The sequence below is a fragment of the Benincasa hispida genome, chromosome 7 (genome assembly GCF_027475165.1).
Source record: "Benincasa hispida cultivar pf3 chromosome 7, pf3_genome.v1.1, whole genome shotgun sequence".
In the NCBI taxonomy this organism is placed as follows: Eukaryota; Viridiplantae; Streptophyta; class Magnoliopsida; order Cucurbitales; family Cucurbitaceae; genus Benincasa; species Benincasa hispida.
Window position 1 is genome coordinate 31,249,870 of NC_143484.1, and position 8,718 is coordinate 31,258,587.

Genomic DNA, 8,718 nt, shown 5'->3' on the forward strand with positions numbered 1-8,718 from the left:
TTAGTAAATGATCTCGCTCTCGCTGATCTCGCTCTCAACAATCTCACGCATAGCCTATCGCTTGGCTATTGTGAGCATCGTTTACCTCCGCGCAATTACTACACGATCGCCCAGCACCTGCCTACACGATCGCCTACCTCATCGTGTAGTGTCGTTCACTTACTAGATGATCGCATACTCAATCGTATAGTGCCGCTCATCTGCTACATGATTGTCCAACGCCTTTGCTCGCACACACTTGAGGCTGTCACAATCCTTATCAACGCATCGTGCCTTTCAACCCATGGGTTCATCCTTAGTACCAACGCATAACTTACCCTTGCCTTCAACACTTAACCTCTATAAGCCTTGGTTGCTACATACGCAACCCCATGCATCCACACTTCTCCATCAACACATGCCTACACTTTGCTTTCATACTTAGCCAATTTTCACTTGTTAAATCATCTAAAACTCACCCTTGACTAAGTATTTCTAACACTTTCTTCCTCCATCTGCCTACTTTCTTTACCTCCTTTCATAATTTTACTTAACACGCTTGTTACTCACGTATGTAGGAAAAATAGAGTACGGGGTTTACAATTACCTCCCCTTTAAAGAAATTTCGTCCTCGAAATTTTCTCGGACTTACTTATAACTAGAGTTTCACCACATCTTTTGGTCGTAAACTTTACAACCTTCTTTTTTTCTTTCCTCTTTCTTTCTTTCTCTTTTACTATGCTTCCGCTGCACTACTCTGATATTAACTTTGTCTATATTAAATAATACCAGTACGTATGAATAACTTGGTCATAATAGTTCACTGTATTTGTTACATCCTCTTATGACTCTTCCATTCTCCATTGAGTCATAGTATTCATTTATTACTAGGGTAGTCCTTTTCTATTCCCTAACAATACCACTGGAACATTCTTTTACAGTTGTCATATCTTTGAATTACTTGTTAATTGTGAAATCAATATTTGTGTCAACTAGACTTCTCGACCTAACCCAGGGCACTATTCTTAGGATGTCCTATCTATCCATACTTGGGAGAAGACATTGTTTCTACTATAACATTTCCCAACTATGGCTTACCATACTGTATACATAAGGTTTTCTTAAGTGTACTAGTCCCTAGCTCAGTTACAATTCAAACTTCGAGCTATTACGTGGAACATCAGCAGATCTGGACCTTTTTATTTTTGTCTTCTACTAATCATTTTGTTCCTTATTTTATACTCAACGTACCCCTGGTACATTTCGAGCTCACTTTTGCTCATCTTTTCCCTCCTTTTAGGATTAATCTGACTAGGACCTCCTCTAGATTACACCTTTTTTGTTGAATTCACTAGAATAGACTTTACGTTTGCCACCAACCTTTGAGCAAACCTGCTACACATTCTATTTCTAGTGAAAAGTCTATGTTTACTTGCGTGACTCCTGACTTCCACTCAGGTACTGGTAGTGGATTGAGTAATCCTGTCGGCCTTTGCCCTTTAGGTTTCACTTGTTCACAAATCAAACATCGATCTACCTACCCAGCTATGCCTTTCTTCATTGTAGGCCACCACTACGATCTTTTCAAGGTTCTATACATCTTGGTGTTTCTTAGATACATGGAGTAAGTAGGACTGTGTGCTTATTCTAGAATAGCCTGCTTAAGCTGCAACACGTTATGCACACACATTCCTCCTTCCTTTACTAACATTCCATCTACTCCTAACTAAAAATCAGTTCTTACTCCCTTGCTCACTTCTTCTGCAAGCTTCTAGAGATCAAGATCCTTCAACTATTCATGCTTAAGATCTTCCATCAAAGTAGGTCTTACCTGAAATAGCAATCAATCCTCCTGACTGACCTACTGATAGAGTGGCCCTAAAACTCCTAAACTCCTGAAGTAACATTCCTGATACCGATCCAAGGACTACTTTGGATCCCAATGATTTCCTGCTTAATGGATCAGCTACAACATTTGCCTTACCAAGGTGGTACTTAATTGAGCAGTTATAGTCTTTGATCAGTTCAACCCATTTTCTTTGTTGCAAGTTCAGTTCCTTTCGATCAAAAATGTACTTCAGATACATTGGTGGGTCTTTCCCAATTCACTATAGCTTTAGTCTTCTGTGGATCCATACTCACTTCTGCTGCTGGAACCATATGACTAAGAAATACAACCTGATCTAAAATCTATCTTAGAGAAAATTGTGGCTCCCTCCAACTAATCAAAGAGATCATCTATACGAGGCGATAGATACTTGTTCCTGCAACTGAACTTTCAACTCCTTAAGTTCTTCTGGAACCATCCTATGTGGTGCCTGGGAAATAGGTGTTGTATCTGGAATTAAATCGATAGTAAACTCAACTTCCCTGTCAGATTGTAAATCTGATAACTTTTTAGAGAAAACATCCAAGAACTCTTGTACAACTAGTACATCCTTAGGTTTCAGCTTCTCGTCCTACGAAACTGTCACATGGGCTAAATAGGCTTCCCATATTTTACTTAGCAGCTTCTTAGCCTTCACTGCTGATATTAAGCTTACTAGAAGTACTCTTTTAATTCCTACAAATACTATCTTTTGCCTACCAAATCCCTTGAACATTATCTATTCTTAAAACAATCCATACGGTCGTAATATTTATTCGGGAATTCCATGCTCTAGAGTGACATCAATTCCAGGAAATTTAACGGAATCACTTCATAAACTATAATTATCAATAAATACCCCAGAGCCTGTAAAACTCTTATACTATTACAACCTCTCCACAGCATAATAATAACTACTTAGGGACATATTCTCTACAATCTTTCTACAAGCAATGCAACATGCTAGATAAAAATAAAGGTATAGCACCATAAGCAACTATTTCATAAATATACTGGTACATAAAGTTACTTTACCATTCGCAACATCAGGAGACTCCTCTGCCTCCTTGTGGGTGACTTCGTAAAACCTGCCCTACCACTGAGGTCGTCCTGCTCCTTTTCTCATTTTTATTCTCTTGAATCCCTTCCTTGGGCTTCTAAGCCACTGGGCTGATCTACCATCTGTAAAGTCATTTTGTGTTCTATCTGAGCTCCTCGACGTAGCTGGGGGCATTCCTTCTTGAAATGTCCTGCCTGTCCGCACTGAAAACATAAGTTTTCCCTCTGTAATATGTCCCTCGATGATGTTTACCATAATTCGTACATAAGGGTTTCTTACTTGTACTAGCTACCAGCTCGGTAGATGCCAAAACCTTGATCTATTACCCATACTGACCATAAGTCTTGGCTTCTTCCTTCCTACACTATGCTGACTTGTAGCTCTCTGTCATTTATCAATACCTATTAGGTCTTTCTCAATACCGTACTTCCTTTCTGAATCTACCAGAATGGACTCGACACTTTCCGCCAACCTCTTGGCGATCCTGTTAAATACTCTGTCCTTTAACTGAGGATTTGTTTCTGTCTATGAAATCCTCGACTCCCCATCTGAAGTCGTTTCCTGATTTACCGGGTCTTTACCTTTTCGTTCACTAAAATCTGGATTCCCTCGAATATCGAAACTTCTAAAGGTAGGGTCAGGGTTCCCGTTTTTTATCTGCCTGCTCTGCTTGCCACTTTTACTTGACATCTTCCTTTTACTTAGGTAGTACACATGCTAAGGACTCAAGACTCAGACTTATATATATAAAAACTTTTCCCCTTTCTTCCCAAAATCTTTTGCTCAGATACCAACTTGTCAGATCCCCTCCCAGATTACCTTTCTTAATCCAGAAGTGAATGTGACGACAGTTGTTACAACCCTTTTGCTGGCACTTACTGCCTATCTAACCTGTTAAATTTTGCTCAAACCCTGAATAAGTACATATCATCAATATACGAACATATTAACTCAGAACTTAACACATTTACATAACAGGGTTTCGTAGCATTGTTCATACATGAATATTACAACTTAGTGAGCCCCATCTAGAATACTAGTCACTATATAGACACATGTGTACTAACTAATACACGTCTTCAATTACGCTTCCTTCAACCTGTTGCGATAATTCTGAAAAACTCTTTCAATTAGCATCCCCATGTTTATGTTTAATTGCTTTCTCTACAGTTTTTATTTACTGCTTCCTAAATTACGTTATTAACCTTTAACGCTTTCTGTATTTACCTTCAATTCAATTCATTTGTGTATTTCCATGTCAGGCTTAATATGCATTAGTAACGTTCTAAAAATTTCTGTGAATGACTAAATAAAACGATGAACACCGCAAAGTCTTTTTGACTTGCGTTATTGATGAATTAAAAAAAAAATTGGTATGCAACATGATGATGGGTGCATTCCATGATAACAGATACACTTTGCGTCCATTATACTCAAATACATTGAGTTGAGGGGTGTGTTGTGCGCGTATGTGTTCTTTGCCCATTCTTAGCAAAAATGCACTATGTTGAGGTAGTGTTGCACTGGCAGAAATACCGTGCGCCCATCCTCCAGAGTTGAGTTAAGGGGTGTGTTGCTGGAATACATGCGTTGTTGCCCGTCCTCGACCAATATGTATTTGCGTTAATAGAAGGGTGGTGTTAATTTTTAATCGTGCACCCGTCTAAATCAAATACAAAAGATAGCTTCAATTTATTGTTTTTCTAGGTAAAGAAGCTAATTCTTTGATTCTTTGTACAGGTAAAAATTTTTGTATTGCATTAATTATAATTCTTTGTATACTTAGTTAATTCTTAATACAACTAAGTAGCAATTCTTTCAAGTATGCAATAGCCTCTTCTTTATCATCCTTTGTCATTATTATCGATGTTCTTGATCTTTTATTTTGCGTTATTCATTGTGCTGCCATGATGTATAATATGCATACACTTAGTAACATTTCCCACACTTTGTATTTTCTAACTAGCACTTAGTCAATTCGTAGCTATAGCAATACTTACCTTTTATCCTTCAAAATTCGGCTCAAACCTTCTTTTTGAAATTTTGTCTAAGTGTTTGTCTATTCTGTCCAAACAACGCAATGAGAACCTTACGCATCTCTAAATTTGGGGGTGGGGAAGGTCTAAGCAGATGAGATTAAGTGATGCGGTCCATTAAGAAAAATGCGTTCATAAAAAAAAATCATATAAACTCCAATGTCAGTGCAAAGGAAAACTCAAAAACAATCCCAACCTGATATGAGGTAAGTTGTGAAAGAAGTCTACTCGTAGTTGGATATTCACATGACACCCATGGAAGTAAGCCAACACGAAGGTGGGTTTCCAAGAACAACGCAATATGAAAAGAGAAAAATGAGAAAAAGGAAAAAAATAAAAGAAACAAGAGACAACTCCTCTAAAATTCAAGAGTTAAAGTTGAGATTGGCATACAACCGTAGTCGGATGTTTGCATGACACCCATGGGAACAAGCCAAAACGAAGGGTGTAACCATGATCAACAGTCTCTAATAAATGATGCAAAGTTTGACCACCGCATCAAGACGCATCAAGTTGTTTTGACAATAAGAGGTAAACATTCTTTTTAGAACTAGAAAAGCATTTTTTAACAGAAATTTGTGGTATAGGAGAATAAAGTAGGGGTTTGCTAGGAATTTTTAAGGATAGAAAGAAATTGGAATGTTAAGTAATGTGCCTAGGTGGAGCATTCGGAGCAACCAATCGACGCAAAATTTAGGATAGGAATAGAACAATATTACCTTAGTAGAAGATATGCTTGAGGACAAGTATATATCTAAATTTAGGGTGTGATAACTTGTAGAAATACAAGTTATTTATACTATTTTATTTAGATATTGCGACCAAAAGAAAGGAAAGTTGCGTCAATTGTATAGAAATTAGCTAAGAAATGCAAGAATTATAAATTGTCATCAATACACCCACTGACACCATTGCGATGGTAGAAAAGAATATTTCAAGTCTGTTTTGCAGGAAATCAAGTAACCGCATGTGTTCATGGCTCAAGATAATCTGAACAACGCATCTACATAACATTGCGCCAATCATTCAAGAATAGACGATCAACGCTATGACGGTCCATGTGACAATCGATCAAGAGCTAAGCGATCAACGCAAGCTCAACCACATGCGGTAATAAAAAACAACACCGCATGCGGGCGAACGATCGAAGATGTGAAGAGCAACGCAATTGCGGAGGATTCTGACGCGTGTACAGTGACCGTTGTGCATTTCTGACAGGATTGATTGTGAAACAGAAGAAATATTCACTCCATCATTTTCGGAACCGCCTTAACAATAAAGTGGGGACCACAATGCAAAGAGTCAAAGCTGAGCCTATAAATAGCTCCGACCATTGCACTAAAAAAGACATGCTTGAATACAGAGAAAAGTGTATATACTGATCTGAGGGAGAGACTAGTTGAACGACTAATCAGAGTAGATCTGGGAAGAATTAAGAGACAAGGCCGAGAGGTGAGTCTCTGAACAAGAATCCTTCCGATCCCCGCCGTTGAAGCTCTGTACGAAGGTCACTTCTACCGGACGAGCAAGCCTGAGAGGGAAGCTCTTCTCTGTTCATCCACTCCATACGTCGGCAAACAAAACCATCGTCTAGATCTGTGTCAAGACGTTGACACTCTTCTGTATTTTTTTCTATCTCATTATCATCACTTGTACTCATCTTCTTAATTTCTATCATTCACACCATGTATCAGACGCTTAATCTTAGTATTAATTGTTATGATCATTTTCATCTCCATCATTCTGTTTATTTCCGTTCATCCATATTTCACTTTCTCCACGATGTTTTCTTAATCCCTTGGATAATTAGCGTTAATTAAGCAAGTAATTAATTGGGTTAAAGAAATAATTATGTTTAGTTAAAGCATGTTAGACGGCATCTTCACTTGTGAGAGCAGAAGTGAAGATGCCATTTAGCCTATCGAGAGAGGGTTGGAAGAATGCGTTCACTAAAGTGAGAAGTACTTCTAGAGATGGAAGCAACCTTGCATTTACCATGTTTATCCCTGTTTCACCATAGAGATATGGGAACGCGGCCGATCACCGAGAGGTGTATGCCAAGGGAAAGTGGAACCTTAGTTATATCTTTAAGCAATTAACAACCTTGCGATGTTTGTACTAATTATTATTTCTCTTTCTAATTCATCCATTAAGCCTTGCCATCGCATACCACGATCCTTTGTACAAACTTCACAGTCAGTCTCGAACTCAGCATCATGCATATCATGTATTCTGTATCTTACATCATGTTAGCTTAGGTTTGTTTAAATCACACATTATTTTATTAACACAACTTTAGTTTATCTGCACAATTTTACTTTACCGCAATTTAATTTCCCGTACAAACACAATCTTTATTAATTGTAAAAACCGGTCGCATATATCACAAATGTAACACACTAACGGCAACAATCCCTGTGTTCGACCTCAGATCACTCGAGAAACTTGCGTTGGAATTATACTTGGTTTCAGCACAAGGAAACTTGTGGCAACGCATTACTCCATAGCATACTAAAAGCATTTCATTAATATCGCATACATCTAGAAGTAGTATTGCATAAAGTGTGCATGAGCAACAACACCGCAGAAGATTACATTTTGTGTTACAACTTTATGGCAACATGAGCTTGTAACACATCATCATGCATACACATTACATTCACCAATTCCAAGTCAACAAGTTTATGGCATAAACTTGTATTACATCCATCCATGAGTAATGTGAATAATCGTACTTAGTATAAGATACAATATCAAGTCATCAACGCCCCATCGCTTAACACTATCGTCCAATGTATAGCGTTATCGTTTACCGAGATCCTTCGTATCGTCTAATGACCAGCGCCTATCGTCTAGCTCAATCGTTTAGCAAACGATCTTGCTGATCTTGCTCTCAACGATCTCGCTGATCTCGCTCTCAACGATCTCGCATATAACCTATCGCTTAGCTATTACAAGCATCATTTACCTCCGTGCAATTACTACACGATCGCCCAGTGCCCACCTACATGATCGCCTACCTCATCGTGTAGTGTCGTTCACTTACTAAACGATCACATACCCAATCATATAATGCCGCTCATCTGCTACACGATCGTCCAGCGCCTTTGCTCGCACACACTTGAGGCTATCGCAAGCCTTATCAACGCATCATGCCTTTCAACCCATGCGTTCATCCTTAATACCAACGCATAGTTTACCCTTGCCTTCAACACTTAACCTCTACAAGCCTTGGTTCCTACACACGCAACCCCATGCAATCACACTTCTCCATCAACGTATGCCTACACTTTGCTTCCATACTTAGCCAATTTTCACTTGTTAAATCATCTAAAACTCACCCTTGACTAAGTATTTCTAACACTTAGAATTTTCTTCCTCCATCTGCCTACTTTCTTTACCTCCTTTCATAATTTTACTTAACACACTTGTTACTCACTTATGTAGGAAAAATGAAGTACAGGGTTTACATTTGTTGGTTTGTTGGGTTTATGATTGAGGTAAGTTGGTTTCTTTATGATTTAGGTAAGTTGGTTTTTAGTTTGGTTTATGATTGAGGTAAGTTAGTTTCTTGGTTTGTTTATGATTTAGGTAAGTTGTTTGTTTATGATTGAGTTCAATGTTGGATTTTATGTCCTAAAACTTGTAGTTTATAAATTAATAAACATATTCTGTTTTGCTTTTCGATAAAATTGTTATTGAAATTGTAATCTTGAATCCAATAAATTAAGATCCTGAGGCTATTTAATGTAGTTTAAACTTTATCTAGTGACATA